Source organism: Pagrus major, chromosome 7, assembly GCF_040436345.1.
Source record: "Pagrus major chromosome 7, Pma_NU_1.0".
Lineage (NCBI taxonomy): Eukaryota > Metazoa > Chordata > Actinopteri > Spariformes > Sparidae > Pagrus > Pagrus major.
In genome coordinates, this window is record NC_133221.1 from 11,649,334 (window position 1) to 11,666,755 (window position 17,422).

Here is a 17,422-nt window from a genome sequence, read left to right on the forward strand (position 1 = left end):
TTGAGTGAAATTTATGATTTGTGATATTAGTCCATACAAATAAAAAATAAAATGACGTGACTGGTTACTGCCTTATATCTTTTATTGATGCAACGTGATGCATATTTTTAGCTATAGTGTTAAAGGAAGTTCACCATGTCATGCTTGTGATGCTTTACTGATCTTGATTCAAGAGACAGAGAAAATGAGAGGGAGAGAGCGGATCGGGTGAGTGTGGGAGACAGGTGGGCGGTGGGTGATGGTGCTTTGATGTCAGGAATATGTCTTTGAAGCCTGTTAGCTTTGTAATGTGCTTTAAACGTTTCCATACCTGAGCAGAATTTTTACCTCCTAGGGTCCACCTGCTACCTGTGCCCAGCCGCGATGTCAGGAACAAATTCCCATAAGTCCAGTGAGCCCACAGGACCTGGAGATAGTGAGAGCGCGCTGGCAAAATTATATCTTCGCACTGATGTTGTGAGGAAGTCAATTTGCCACTAAACTCTGAGCTATCTCGCCTTTCACTCCACTCTCCTGTCTTATCAGATTTATCCCTGTCTTGTACTCCCAGCTTTCAGCAGACACCAACAGCAAAAACGAGATGCTTCGTTTCTGACACATTTGGAGCTGAGAAGCACCACAACATGCTGCAGTGTCTGTGCTGCTTCCTGTCCCCCCCCCCCCCCCCCCCCCCCAGCCCCTCACCTCCACCCCCTCACTGTGACCTAAACCAAATAAAGTGTCACACCTGAGGCACAGGGACCATAAAGAGCACTAATCGGCAGATGCCAGGGTGTTCTGCACAAAGTGCTCCAGCATGACAGTCCGTTCCCCTTGTAATTACTGCATCTTGGTTGGGATCATTAAAAATTCATCCGCCATCGGCTGGGAGCTGCTCCAGCTCTGCTAAACCAGTGGCAGCTCTTTTCACATACCGTGTTAATGCAGCCTTTTCTTTTTTGTATGCCCCTGTTCTCTTGTTCACATTTAAACCTTTTTCCTTTAACTTCGAACAAGAGTTTCACTTTCACCTCATATATATACATATATATGTATATATATATATATATATATATATATATATATATATATATATATATATATATATATATATATTACCATTTTGGATGTTCCCTTTTTGTACAGAGTTTCTTAAGTTCATTAGATATCTGTTCACAAATTAGAATACGATACAGCAACATCATTTTTTTCAGAACACTTAAGTGATGTTTAATATTTAATCAGTTCTATTCACAGTCTGCAGGGGGAAGAAACAGATGCTATTGTGATGCTGCAGACAGACATAAAGAGGAGATGGGAGACATGGGAGGGAAAAGGCGTGAACTCTACAAAAACGTTAAGGCAGCTCTCCTCCATGAATCACACAGCAACAAAATGTGAGAGGGAGCTGAAAATCACCACTATCCCACAGGATTAAGTCTGAATATTACTAAAGCACGGGTACCATTTGGGTTAAATCTGTGTGAGGGAGGTGCATTTAATATGAGAGATGGGTCAATTCAATATACTCAGCTTTATTACTCCTGTGTGTCTTTAAAAACAGACCAAACGCCTACAGTATAAGCCAGGGGACAGCCGGAAGTTAAGGGTCAAAGCAGTATTTTAGAAAATTGCAAATTCTAACCCACAAAGCTGCAGCCAACATCCAGAAATCCATTGATATCCTCCAACAGTGAATGAACATGTGTGATGACTAAACATTTACTATGCGTGTTATGAACAGTTATTGAGTTACTGTGATTTCAAAAACTTGTAAATCAGATATAAAAGCTATAAAGATGTGCTAAGTATGTAATAAAAGGCGTTGAAGGCGTATCAATTGTAAGTGAAAGTAATGTGAAAACATTGTCTACCATTGGATGTTAATTACTTTGAGGTTGAGACAAAGGTGTGATAGCTTTACTTTGACTAATTAAACACTAATTGGAGCTCTTCAAAAGCCATGTTTATTTAGAAAGGGCTTAATCTTAAACACGGACTACGCTGCTTTAGCCCACTTAAGTGATCAACATTGCTCAGAATCATGCAACAGGAAATGTTGACTTATCAGTTTGACAGGGGAAATGTATAAAAATGTTGTTGAAAGATATTAACTGTACAGAGAATTCACAGAAATAGGAGACCTTGTGAACCAGCATGTTTACAAGCCACTCTGTTGTTACTTATTTCGAGGATGCTGCTGAATGCACATAATGCACATGCACTCATTAATACCAAGCTTCTAGCTTGATATCATAATTCTGATGTAACATTGCAAAATGTGGTTGTTGACTCCTCTCCCATAATTTCGGAGGTTGCTTTTCAGCCCATTAGCGACGCTGCTCATGAATGGGGTTGTCAGCTAGTTGGGAGGCTGCCCCATCCATTTGTGGCTCGCAGCAAAATATCCCGACAACCACCAGCAACGTTGCCGTGAAATTTAGCATGGGTGTTTATGCTCACCCTTTTTATAATATCACACAGGCATCGTATCATTACGTTTTCTCACCACATCCATGGGGATAAAACATTTTTTGTTTCTTTGTTTATCCACAACCGCAGAACAACCTTTATCTTTTTTAGCCCCCTTTTCCCACTCAACTGCAACCCACTCATCAGAGCATAAAACACATCAGTGAGGGATATTTGCTTCCTCATCACAGACATCACTGTTTACCTAAATGACAGATGGGACTGGATTACTGTAGGCCCACTGTGCTGTTAAGCAACTGAATATTATACAATTTATTGAGCTCAATCTTTGGAAGCCAACACAGAAAGAGGTACAGTCCAATCCAACATCATAATTCACTTTTTTTTTTACATGTAACACCAAGGCTACAAACCCTGGGATGCACAAATGTCATAATGCAACTGTCTTTGAAACTGAAACAAACAGATCAGAACACATTTTCAGATTTAAAATCACTTGCAAAGACTTCAACCACCACTGATAAAAAATTTGCTTAGTTATATGAATCTGTCACAGACAGAAATTCAGAAGCTTTTAGGTCTTGATAGAATTGTAGCTGAATAACAGAAAAAATGGGGGATTTTGTTCAAGGCTTACTTAAAGACCTTGGCAACATAATGGGTTTAGTCATATGCATCAGACCTCTCTCAGTTAATAAGAAGTATGACAGCAGCCTACACCTAATAACAACAAGCTAAACACAGCTGCACTGACAAAGGTTTAAAAGGTCACGACAAGTACATTGCATGACAGCCAACATCGCTCAAACTTAACAACATATTGCAAATATGAATGACTTGCTTAAAGCCCATGCTCCTGTAGTCTTCAGCCTTGGCCTCTACTTTCTATCCCTCTGTGAGACTGGCCAGAGCTGAAAGTCATTCATGATGTATGTTTTTATCTACAGTATTTGTATAGAGCAACGTTGTCTAATTTACAAATTATATTTTTTCAGCTGGAGTGCCAGTGTTAGCCACGGCTAACCAAGCTTAAATTCAAGAATCAGTGGGTTTTGTCCAAGGAGGGTTGAATCTAGGGCAAGTGTACTTAAGCGCCCTTTGGATAGGGGTAAAAACATTTTCAAGTATCTATAATCAAGTCCAGTTGCCCTAGATTCAACCCTCCTTGGATAACTTTGACCTGGGTGACCAAGAATCTCTACAGACAGTTGGTTTGGTCCAAAATTGGAGATCCTGCAGCTTTACTGAGAGAGCAGGACACAGTGTTGCTGTGTGCAGTCACTGGCACGTGACACAACATAAGCTGGCTGCTTTTTAAACTGACTAATGTCTCATTTTCTATTTCTATGTATGTGACATGTGGGTGGAAGAGCTTTTGAGTTTTGAGAGAGCTGGGCTGTAAGTAATGTGAGGAGTAATCAGACTATTTACTTTTGCTGGTGAGTTATTAGTAAATATGTTATTACTTTAGAGTAACATGTAATGAATTGGTGACATTTTTCAAGTAAGTTGCTGTTGGTGACTTTTCTTCATTGGCCATAATTTCTTTATTGCTCACTTGCTTCCACTTGTGGCTGGAAGGTAAGACATTAATTTTACAGGCCATGGGGTCATTAAAATCAATCAATCAATCAATCAATCAATCAATCAATCAATCAATCAATCAATCAATCAATCAATCAATCAATCAATCAATCACAAATGTTTTAGGGCAATCTTGCATGGATGCCTGGATTATTGCACATCGTCTGTACTAGTTTTTGCCTGGATGGTGGTGGACAGGGCAAAGGCCAGGAGGTCACACAGCATTAGGATTGATCTTCAGAAAATGTAATGGAACTCTGCACATTACAGTTGTTTTGTAAATACCCATCCCTTGAACAAAGCATTGAACGTCTGACCTGACTATTGTGCTAAAAGCTACATGGGTCACTGAAATCAATGAGCATCCTGCCCTGGGAACGATGAATATTGTTACTGAACAGTATAGAATATTGACAAGTAGCTTTGAGATGTTAGGCCAAAATCTCAAGCAAAAGGGTAAATTATGCCCATGTGGCCACGACTTCTGTTTGGTTATAGTCTGATTGTCCTAGGAGAGACAAGTTTTACAAGAAAATTAAACAAATACAGCTCACAGTCATCTCTATGTTTGTATAAACTGTATCCAATGTATTACTTACCCTGGATGACTTATTTCTGCAATATGTATTTTAAACATTTGACATGATTTCAATCCTTGTGACGCAGTTATCCTGCACATGCAATGACTGTTGTTACCATCTTAAGCAATCAAAAGCAAATGAAATATACAAACTTACCGAAGTCATTTGTGTAAAGGGCTCACATTAATTTGGGCGCACACGTGTAGAAGTAAAACATGCATAAATGATGACAAGTGTTCTAATATTTGTCATTTGTAGGTCAAATTGAACAGTAAAGTTACCCTTGCTTTGCATACAAATCACCGTACACAGGTTATGCCTTGTAAGATGTCAGTTACGAAAGCTTGAACACGTATAATTCCCTAATTAGTTAAATTTAATTATAATCGCTCAGTGTTGCCTTAAGTGACAAATTCAATCTACCTTAAAACTCTGCATCTTACATCACACACTGCATCCACACCTGAGCATCCCAGACTTGGTGTCACCTTGGCGTTCATTATTCAAATTCTTCCTCCTGCTATTTTCAGACATTTCCACCGTAAAGGACTCCTCTGCTCTACACCTATACTGGAGTTTGTCATCAGATATACCAAAGACACTCCTTTTCTGTCATCACACTGTCATACCCTAATATAACACTTTGTCAAAAAGAATCACACTGTCTAATCCATACCCTCCCCATACCCAAGGAATTACGTGGCACCAATGTAAAGTAAGACTGTGTTCTTACTCATTTTTATTTGATTAATACTGCTGGCTGCTAAATACACATGTATTAAAAAGAATCCTCGGAGTATAGTGATAATAGCCGCCTTCCACTGGCTGCTGGGAAATGAGCAGAAAAGCAAGCAACAGCAGCAGCATTCAGCGAGGAGCTCTCTCTGAGGAAGCACTGCTCTGCCGGCTGTAATAAATTGGCTGTTTATTACGTTACAGGAAATTAAACAGTGGCCCAGGAAAGGCTGCACGTTCAATTTAAACTCCTGAGGAGAGGAAGCGGTTTAAAGGACCAATAAAGTCACTCCCCAATTCCTCCAAAGGAGAGTGAGATGCTTCAGCAGAAAAAGCCTTTTGTCTTGCCGATTGCCCGTGCTGCCTTTCATTTCTTTTAATGTCAAATTTACATGCTTATCTTAATCCTCATTAATAACATTCTCCTGCTCAAGTCTGATCTCCGCTAATGACTTAAAGGAGCCAACTGAAACACTTAGACTCACCGCTGAGCTTACTATTCATCGCTCCTTATGAGAACGTATTGTCAAGGAGAACAAACAATGCTCTGATGATAAATGACGATGACAACTCAAACTTTACAGCAGCTGCAGCACAACTAATACAGCGGGATTAGATTTTCTCTGTTGTAAAGTAGACACAAATTAAAATAATTTCACATTTTTGACATACATCAGGGGCACACTGTGAGAACTGAGCAAGAGAAATGTAATTCTCATATCTTGCTACAAGGTAAATAAGGATTTGTGTCACAAGTGAAAGCTTTATTGTTGAAACAGAGCGGGAAAGAGAGACTGTAAGTGGTCAGAGGAGGCATTGCATGTGCATTATCGCCTGAAAGGCACTCACAGATGCCCCCGACTGCCTCCCCCCCTCCTGTTTCTTGATCTGCTCAGGAATAAATCATGAGGGACACAACAGAGGCAAGTTTAAACACAGTCTCAACACTTAAAAAATTGATGTTCATCAAACAGAGGAGTAAAAACATGCTGTCATATTTATCTGTTTCTGTGTCAGTGTGAGAAAATCTGATTGCCTGCACAAACAGCCAGAGAAACAAGTGAGAGGGCGAGAGAAACTGTGAGTCAATACGAGACAAAAGCAGGCGGCTGGATGCTGTCACATCAACACTGGCCTGGTCCAAATGTATTTTGGTGAGTGACTGGTGCAGACAGGCTTCTATCACTGTAAGCTTGTGTCTGCTTCATCAGCCACTGACAAGTTTGGACTAAGGGACAGTGTGGCCAAGGCTGTTCAGTAAACAAACCCTATGTGGATGTGCTGCACAGAGCTTTAAGGCCCATTATCCATGCATTTCAGCATAGCACCTTGCTTTATGCTATCATAAATTATTCACAGTTTGTACCTTAAATAAACAAATTTGTACCAGAGATGCAGATTAAGTTGTTTACCCCGTATAATCACGCATGGAAATAAGTGGTTGTGTTTCAGAGTGTTGTACTAATCATTCTGAGTGCAGCGCTTTAGCAGGCAACACAGCGCAGCAGTTTTGTATTACATTATTCAAGTCCCGCTTACACACACTCCAACCTCTTTGCAAATGTCCAGGATGTAATGAATAGACCTAACTGGAAAGTAAGTAAGTGACCAGAGAAGGATGAATCCGTAAGTGTGCATTTCAAATAGATTGGCTGGATTTCTGTGTGTGTATTGCAGTAGATGAAAATAAAAACAGTGTTCCCATGTCTATTACGGGCCTAACCTCAGTTTAAGTGCGGTTTTGTAACCACAAAGTTTAGTGCTAAACAGAAAAGGGTGAATGGCAATGAGATAATAGAGTAGAATATGGTGGGCTTTTCCCTCAGACCTTTCTTTAGTGGTCATGAGTTTGCGGCAGGGACTTGCATTTTCATTACAACAGGGGGTAGCCCTGTTGCTTGAAGGTGTGTCTTCTACTAGTTTGTCCCGAATAGAGGTCAAAGGAGTGGCTGTTATTATTCTCAAATACTAGCCGCTAACAAAGCTCAGCTAATTCAGTGTTAAACGTGTTTCATTTGCCAGAAATTCTTCACAGTGAAAGTCCCTGTCATTTAGATATTTGAAGGCTTGATTGAGGGAGCTCGTCTGGTAATGAAAAAAAGCCAAATACTGTCTTCCTAAACCTTGCCAAGTAGTTTTGATGCCTTTATCTTGAAAGTGTAACCAGATGTTGCAGGTTTGTTATTGAAAACCTGACCATGGAATGAGACCCTGTTGTTTTCATGAGTAGGCGAGGCCGAACGCGACAGTGACAAGGTGAGTCTTTTACACGGTTTGGCCTGATACTGGGTTGTGTTGTCAGAGATGCCAAGCTGGCAAAATGTTTGCCAAGATCAAATTAAGTTAACTTCATGCATTTAACATTATACTTTGTTCCTCTTCTGTCAGTTCTCCTTTGCTCTTTCTTTATAATTCTTAGTCATCTTTTCTCTTCCAATATTCCATTTTCTGTTAATATTCTCTTCAGTTTTGTGCATTTTTCAATTTCCCATCTCACTTTTCTCCTTCTGTCCTCTCCTGCTACGATGGCAAAATGATTTCCTATCCACAGAGGGGATCCTCATCTACTTTATTACACAGGTAAGAATAAAAAAAGGTAGATTCAATCACACTTTTCTCTCGGTTTCTGTGGACCAAAGCAAAAATAATAATGATGATGATTATGTTTGTTTGTTTTTCTTTTAAAAGATAGAATAACAAGAAAGCCATTCGGTATTAATCCTTCTTTTAGGGTGGTTGTAGAGTGGGCTGTACATGCAGAGCCTCAGTGGAGGAAGGAAGAATGTAAAATTGAAAAGCTGGTCATGAATAAATATGACAACACATTTTTCCTTCTCCTTATCAAGGTTGCCCAGAGAGAGGTGGAAAAGGAAACACACTGATTACTGCAACTGCTGCTGACTCGCTGACAGCAGATGTCTTGTTGATGATAGGGCACAGAACTACATGAAGGCAACATACAAATCTGTGGAGAGTTAGCATACAACCTCATAGCACCGTGGTTATAGTATAAACTGGACATTAAGGCCTATGATTCTGCTTAAGTGCAGTCATAATGCTCAGGCTCTCAATGAAGACCTTGAATGCCTTCCTCTTCCTCTGCATTTTGGACCACTGGTTGTGTATTTGCCCCCTGTATATCTTTGTGGTGTATAGTGTTGCTAGTATGACTGATGTAACACAGCAAACGTGCTACACAATGTAGCACGTTCCCTGTGCTACATGTGAGAACGCACGGCCAAGAGCATTCTTGCCGAAATTCAATTAACAGAATCTTTTTTTATTTCCGACACATATGTCAGCTTGGAAGCAGAAACAACAGAGAGCTTTAAACATCCAGATTTAAAAACAGCCACCTCATAAAACAATGCATCAAGATAATGCTCATGTGCATCTGCCCATTGCCATGATGATCTCCTGCTGTGTCCGAGAGGCTTAACGGGAACTAACTGTACTTTGTGGAATTGAATGAAAAAAAATGGGAGGAGGAGAAATATGACACAGGTAGACACATAGAGAAAGGCTGCCAGTGGTGGATGAATTGTTTGAAATAATAATGGTGTTCAATGCTCAGGCAGGTCCTTTTGTAGAGGGGGGTAATACAAACCCTGTTGGGCTTTGCAGTGTTCCTCTAAAGGCTATTCTCAGCACACTGTGTCGCTCATCAGCTCCCTCTGCCTCTCTGCACATCCTTACAAACACACACTCACAGGCACTCCCACACACCCAGCTCATGCATTCTCTCGTTTTATTTATATTTTTGTTTTTTTGTCGACCCTTGTTTTCTCTCACCCAATCTTTCCCAGGTGATTGAACAAAAGATTACAGATTACTGTCTTTAGCCGGTAGGAGCGAAGGGAGCGCTTTGCAGCAGTCACCACAGATTAAAGAGACTGTGGTCCCACATTCAGTGAACAGTAGAAAAGGCAGTATTTCTATACTATGCAGAAAAATCAGCCAGAGTACATAATGTTTCCTGGAATGTATTCCTTGCTAGCAATCATGTAGACAACCAAAGTAAGGTGTAGCGTATGCTTGTGAGTGATGTTTGGCAGTCGGATAACATACTGTCTGGAGGAGGGACTGCATGAATACCAAGCAGATGAACTGACATCTCACTTAAATCAGTGTCTATCTGATTGACACACCTGGATGGTGAGAAACATCGTGTGCGTATATTTTAACTGAAAGTACTGCAGGAGCATGTCACAGTGATTGACCTCATCTGCAAAAAATCGCCTTTCACCAGCTCTGTTTTCCTGGAGATCATAAATAAGGGGGAGGTGAGTAATTTAACCCTTGTCTTCGCTAAAGACCAAGCTTCTACTCCTGAAGAGAAGTCACTCTCTCCAATGCCCCCCGCTCCAACACAATCCTTTACCCGTGCCTCTGAAGTGTAGTGCACTCCAGGAGGCTGCCCGTGATTATCTGAACACTTCTCCATCTTTTATTCCTGGTCATAGCTGAGCCTACAGCTTGAATGACATCTGTCTCCACCCCGTGATAGGAGATAAAGGGAAGCAAAGAAAAGGGATCAGTGGTGGTACCAAGATATTTTGCTAATACCTTGAGAATCGAAGGTAAGGAAAATGGCTCCAGGAGTAACAGGTTGCCCAACATCAACCCATCACTGTTTCTGTGTCCTACAACAACATGTTCTCACTACCAGCTCATCAAATTCAGCAGCTTGGTCAGTGGCCTTATTTATTGTATGACCCTCTACCAACCCCTCCTGTGCTTAGTTAGTTAGCAATAATAAGTAATATGCCAGTTTAGACTTCCAAATGAAGGCACCGTGGTCAAGTTAGGAATAATGTGTAATATCTGATAAGACGTTTAAAAAAAAAAAAAAAAGAAAGCTTGCTGCAAACAGTTCACATGTTATAACATATAATTACATTTGGACTGTTATAAACGTGAAAGAGTCACAGTTTGGTTAGATTTAGCAACAAAAACTACTCTGTTAGGTTTAGGCACAAAAACTACTTGGTTAGGTTTAGGAAAAGATCATGCTTTAGGCTAAAATTGCTATGTTCAGTCTCGTAACTTACAGAACGGAAATTACATAAGTCATGTACATCACGTAACATGTTAGTGAACAAGTGATGCAAGTACGTCATGTAACATAATTTATAACATACATTAACTTACCTTTGTTACATAACTTCAAAACAAATTACTCCTGATTGCTGGTCACAAACAGACACCTGGTCTTTGGAAGTCCAGTGAATGACCCATCCATACATCCCAGTCGACCCCTGACTGAGACTTTTCTTCCTTTTTATATGACTGCACTAGAGGGGCGCTTCGAGCTACAGCGGTACCTATGGTGTTGAACTTACAAGCCTAGGGCCACGGACCAGGCTGCTGTATTTGATGCCTGAGTGAGAGTTGCTGCCTACAGTCAACTAAATAATGGTATTTTCAAATGCAGGCATATGGTGAAAGTGAAATAACTGTTTGTACAACCAACCTCATCAGAAATCCAAAGTGTTTATAACTGGTACAACTAAAGGTGGAGTGAAAAGGGGGGAGAAATTGAACCGTTTAAATACGTACAGGGACAACAGCTCATATATCAGGCAGTCTCTCCCAGAGGGAGTCATAATGTTGCACTTGGTAGTTCATGTGAAAAGTGGTATAAATTGTTTTGTAAAGAGTGAAAAAGAGAATTTGTCTCTTTTCTCACCTCGGCACAGCTGGCCAGCGTGAAGTGGGCATGAATTTCGAGTTGTCTGTACGGGACAGTCACAGAAACTGTCAAACGCAGCCGATGGGGCTTCCAAAGCAGCCATCCGACAAGCACACTGGTGCCATTAGTGGTTTTTGTGTGTGTGTGTGTCCACAGCTTTAAATATGCTCACATTCACCAGGAGTCTGGATGTGTGCTGCTGGTGTAAATATATTAAGCTTTGACCCACTCTTCCTTCAACTTCTTCAAATTCTCATCTCAGCTTGGAATGTAAATCTATAAATCAGTGCTTCTAATCCGTGATCTCAACGCCAGTGTACTGGGCAGGTATATGCCGTATCTCTGATCCTATCAGGCAAACTCAAAGGAGAGTCCTAATCATTAGCCTGCTACCTAGATTAATACTGCTGTAGAGTATTACCATCCCGAAAGTCAGATGAGAGTAAGAGGATGGTTCCCGTAATGAGGCATCCATCTAAGTGCACCTGTTATATCTGTTTTATCCATTTTATCTGCTGACGAGAAGACAAGAAAAGAGAGGAGGTATTTTCTCATGTCTCCTGTGTATATGCCAGGTAAGATTCACTGGATATGTGTCTGTCTCAGCCTCATTAATGGGCGCACACCCAATTAGGGAAACTGAGGCTCATCAAAGTCAGATAAAGGACTGAACTGTAGTTCCTCTCTCTCTAATGCTTCCCCTTACTTCCTCTGTCTGTCTTTCTTTTTTCATTGAAAACCCTCTGCCCCTCTTATAGACAAAGCACCAACATTTTTAAAATGCTGCATTTGCATCAAAGAGACACTTTTCTTTCCAAGGTGTTGTCGCGAGTCAAGCGTTATTTGGATTTAGCTGAGCACCCGAGGCTAATGCCATCACAGTGGAGGACTCTGTCACTGAGCACTTGTGGAGCAGGTACACTTGACTGGATGAGTCCCTAAAGATTGAGTGTAACACCCATTTTATTCACAACTGCTGTCCTTGATCTTACTGCAGTTTATACACTCTAGAAAATAATTATTTACAGGTACTTTCAAGGGAACATGCTATATAAATACACCATATGGACACAAATGATTTTCTACTTGTTGTGCAATTTATTGATACAGTTTATTAAACTGGACAAAACAAGGAAACATTAATATTAAAACAGTCATCACATCATTTTTTTCCAGCAGCAGTTGACTGGAATGTAGTTTTGTCAACTTCCATAGTGCACTCAAGCCCCCAGGACTCGGCCAGGCTTTGAAGCCAATTTTCATAGTGGCCAAACCTAGTTTTACAGCGCCATGTGATACACTGGGGCTCCATAAGACTTTTCCATAAGCTTACATTGTGAAAGAAGTGGCTGTAAAACGGTGGTTAAATTTTTTCGAGCATCACAACCCCCACAAAATGACTCGTTTCACTGCCATAATTTGATCCATTTGGTCTGATAACATTTGGAAATTATAGAAGAGCCGCACCATTAAAGAGGTCATATTATGCTAATTTTCAGGCTCATACTTTTATTTAGTAGAATAGGTTTACATATTTTAATTTTCAAAAAACACATTATTTTTCTCATATGGTGCATTGCTGCAGCACCTTTTTCACACTGTGTCTTGAATACTCCGTTTTAGCTACGGGGTGAGACATCTCACCTCTGTTCAGTCTTTGGTAAGAGTTGTACGTGTGCATTACCTAACGGGCAAGATGTACCCAATCAGAGGCAGACTAGTGCGGGTCATGAGCCCGATTCTGATACCGAAACACAGGCAGAACAAACCGAACTATCTTCGCAACCAAGACTGGAGCAGAACGTTGCAAAGTGGTAAGTTATTACTTTGTAACCATCTTTTATTTCACACATTCGATGTGTCAAGTGTCAATTTTCACAAATTGTTCCTCCAGAAAGTGTTTAGGAGCACATTTCAGGCCATTTGGAGTCGGTTGGCACCTATTTGTATTTCCTTTTTTTTGGATCTTGGGTTAGGGTTTGGTTAGCGGCAGGCTTGCAAAGTGAATGAGATGGATCAGAGGTGAAATTTGTGTGTCAGGGCCAAAATTGTTCCTCCAGAAAGTGTTTAGGAGCATGTTTCAGGCCATTTGGAGTCTATTGGTACCATGGCCATACCCAGCATTGAGGTCACCGAGGCTTATCATGTTTGTTTAAGTCAAACAAAATGTGTCAAATCCATGGTTCATTGTTGGCAAAGTTATCATGATGGCCTTTATATTTCACCACTATATGGTTCAGTCTAGCGTATATAGACTACTTTGCTATTCTATAAATGAGTTGAATATAATAATCTGTGTAAGTTTTCTTTTTGGCCTAATAGGCTGTATTGTAATACACTATAATGTATGAAATATATTTATCTCAATTTATCAATTAGTTTTCACAAAATTCGCCAGAAGTCATCATTTAAGGGGTAATTTTACTTTAATTACTGATTCCTCCAAGAGCATCATTTTTCAAAATTTGACCAGCAAAATGCAAATGGCTGCATTTTGTGTGGACCCTGAACGTGACATAAAGTCTGTCGGGTTAGGAATGACAAGTTGTAGAAAGCTACCTGGTGGATGGCATCAAGTGGCACCTCCTGAGAGTCGCAGGAATTAGGTTCTGTGAGCGGTCAACTCTGCAGTTTAATTGGAGGAGGAAATGGAAAAGCCACAACAGAGAAACGCTGTATTTTTTGAGGAGAAAAATAGGTTTCAGAAAAAATGGATCACCTTTTACCTTGTTGAACCCTGGGAGACAGATAAAGTAAACTATCCCATCTGCAAACAGGTGTATTCAGTGCTCAAGGAATTTAATCTTAAACGCCATGATCAAACCAATAACAAATCATACAATAAGTTCATGGGTTTTCTTAATCATATGCTTGCTCCCTAAACTGGCACTTATCCAGTGAGAACCTTGGACACTTCTTGTTCAGACCAAAAATTGGCTAAATTTGAACAACCAGTATGACTTTAATGATTGGTTTGGTATTGACGAACCTTAGACAGAATGGAGCTATTTCTGTAATGATGCCATATTTCTATTTGATTGATTTAAAAGAGCGTTTAGTAATTCATAAAATTGTCGCCCTTCAACAGCTAATGAGGAATGTCAACACCATTGCCCAGCTCTGGTGTGGTGAGTGTTTGATCTCAACTACTGGCAGGGTAATTGTTAAGTCATTTGTATTGAGCAGCCATTGGATATCCTGTCCACATTCTGTCTTAAAGCATGAGGGAAATGCTCTACCACTTCTCTTTTGACTTGATTTTACTTGACTTTGACTTTGCACCTCTTAAATGCCCAATTTGGTCATGCATTTCCACCAGTGCACAGTTCTATTTACCAGTTCCACTCAGCTTGGCAGCCACTTCACAACTAATGTCCCCGCAGAAAAGAGGAAAAGAGGGGAGAAATGGGATGGGGGGCTTCAATGCTAAACCTCTGCATTGTCACCTTCCTAAAAAATCTCCAATGACAGGTCCAGCTCATAGTAGGCACAAGAGGCCGAGTTTAACTCTCCATCCAAAAACTTCAGACATCCTTAATCATTTATTGAACTCGTTGTTTAGCAGCAGTATCGCTCTTTGCTCTTGTCTCAGTGGGACAGAATTGGGGAGATGGAGTAAGATCTGCTGTCTCAGAGAAACTGGATATTATTTGAACAGAGCAGAAGCCATCGGCAGTGTCTGGGAAAAGGGGATGAGATTACGGAGTGCTGTGTGACTTGGACAACTCTTGTCCTAAGGCTTGTTCAAACTGATTTGTACTGCACGGCGCTCTGGAGAGATTGGACAAGAGAGAGACACTTTTTGTTTCGTCCAAAGTCTGTGTGTCATCCATATCAAAACTGAGGGCAAAGATGCAGAGTGTGAGAGGGAATGTGTATAGTGCAATGGGTGTGCAACAAAAGGTGACTAGGAAGCCTGACGTAGAGAAACGGTCATTAGACAAAAGAGGAAAGGCGACAGAAAAACATTATGACTACACACTATACAAGTGCAGGAGAGTAGTAGTTTTGCTGTGCTTTGAGGATGCTGTCGATGTGTACAGTATTTTAATGAAAATCAAATTCTAATCAGGGCTAAAGAGAGGATTTTATCATTGCCCAATGAGAGGCTTATCAATATCCCAGCTTCAAAGGAGAGGGTTAACCACATGGGCCTGAGAAGTATCTTCAAAATCCTACAGTTGTATCAAGGAATAGCTCTCCTAATGACGGAGCGAGGCATAATTATAGGGTAAATAAAAAAAACTGTCTGACATCAAATAAGCCTGAAATGGATCTTTCACCCTTGGCATGATTTTTGGCATTTTTCCCTACATCAAAATATACTGTGCAATGCCTGACTTGCAAATGTGTTTTTGGGCTTGTCAATATCATCAAGTGATTTTTTTTTTCAGTGAGCGGAGTGTGCCAGAGAGCAATAGTTGAAGAAATGAAATAAAGTATGTTTAGTATGCCCACACCAGATTCATCTGACTACTCAAACATATAGTCTGACAGTCATATAGAGATCTGAGGATAGCTTAATTGAGCATACTTGAGCATACCGCAACATACTTGAACACCAATTATGCCCCTTTTTGTTCTGTCAGCTTCAACTGTTAATAGCTTAAGCTTATTGTTCATTATAACCACGGGTTCAGCCTCCATTTGAATGGAGTGAAAAGCAGATTTAAACTTCTCACACAACTGCATAAGTAAATTCACTTTGAAGCCTAACTCCTATCTTTTTGAGCAAGTAATCTTCCACACACACACACATCTTCGCTGGAGCTCGCAAGATGAAAGGTAAGGTAGCTGCTTGTCAAAAACTATTAATGTGGGAGTAAATGTAATTAAATTGGCATCTCTTTGAAAATCAGACACATTGTCGTGAAGTGCTTCCAGTCGATGCAGTGCCTGTTTTTACTTGAAGGGTGTTGCATCTGGTTGAAAAGTTAATAAAGAAGCCAAGCTATGAGTGTGAAAAAGAGAGCGAGAAGACGGTTCAGCAGCTGTGATTTGAATGCAGAAACATGATTGTGATTATTTACTAGTTTCCATCTCACACGAATATTACCTACATAATGCAAACATCACCACCCCAATGTGTTTCACCTGTGTCTCATCATTCCCACCTTCCGTTCTCCGTGCCAGTTCGTCTTCGTCCCTAGTGTGTCAACCCTTCCAGCCTTCTTTCCCAGGGTAGCGCTCTTGGTTTTTTGGTCTTTGCTCGTGCCCTTTTGACTCAACCTTTTGCTTAGCCCTTTTTGGATTGTTTGCCTGATCTGACTGTCTGCCTGTGTACCAGCTCCTTGTGGGTATTAAAGGACATTCTGATTTTTACTGTGTGGTCTTGAGTCATTCTTTTGAGTCCTTCACCTTGTGCACAGTCCTTGTACATATTTCACATATCATATCTCAGTGTGCAGACATTCAGAATAATAACACTGTCTGCTATATGCTGGAATATGCCTACATCTGCATCTAAAAAACAATGTTGGGCTGTGTGCATTTCTGTAAACCACGGATATGTTGCAACTTTTCTTTAGGTTGAGTTTTATGTCTAGACAATTCTGTGCTTATGCTCCGGTTGGGTCCAGGCATTAAACCCACTTGGTTAGGGTTCGGAAAAGATTGTGTTTTGGCTTAAAATACCTGTTTTGGTTGCTACAAACACAGCTCCATCAGATTGCTTTACAAAATACTTTTGGAGTCTGTATTGAATCTTTGATTAAACCATACCTGTATTTCAATACTAATCTAACATTTGGTTTTGCTTAGTTCTCAACAAGAAAGCAAATAAGTGTATTTTCTCAAATGTCTAACTCCTCCTTTAAATGTCGAGTATAAATTATTGGGATTTAGGGGCAGAAATGTATTATAATATTCATAATTATTGGTGTATAAACACCTGAAACTAAAAAAAGATTGGGTTTTTGTTACCTTGGAATGAACCTTTTATATATACAGAAGGAGCGGGTCCTCTTTCACAGAGGTCACCATGTTGCATGCCATGTTTTACAGTAGCCCAGAATAGACTGGCTCTTGAGAGGACCTTTTGCGTTTTGAGCAGTCAAGGCAGGAGAGGGTGACACAAGGGACACACTAATCTTTCAGTGTAGAATTTTTACCCAAAGATTGAAAATTTAATTGATTAATATAACTATGCAATAGTCATATATGAACACTTTCTTAGTAGAGTTTGCTTTAATAGCTCAGTATCGGTGTATTTGCTTCCTCTGAGAAACCTACAGTGTACCTTGAAAAACCTTTGAAGTTCATCGATCTGATGGGCTGAAAACTCATCGTTAGAGAGGTCACACATGCACACAGAGGAGCAGCTGTCTCATTGGCTACTTATCACCATGACATCAGGACATTCCAGTGGACGAGACTGCTGTCAAGATGATTTTGTCCAAGTCAACATTGTGCAATGAGG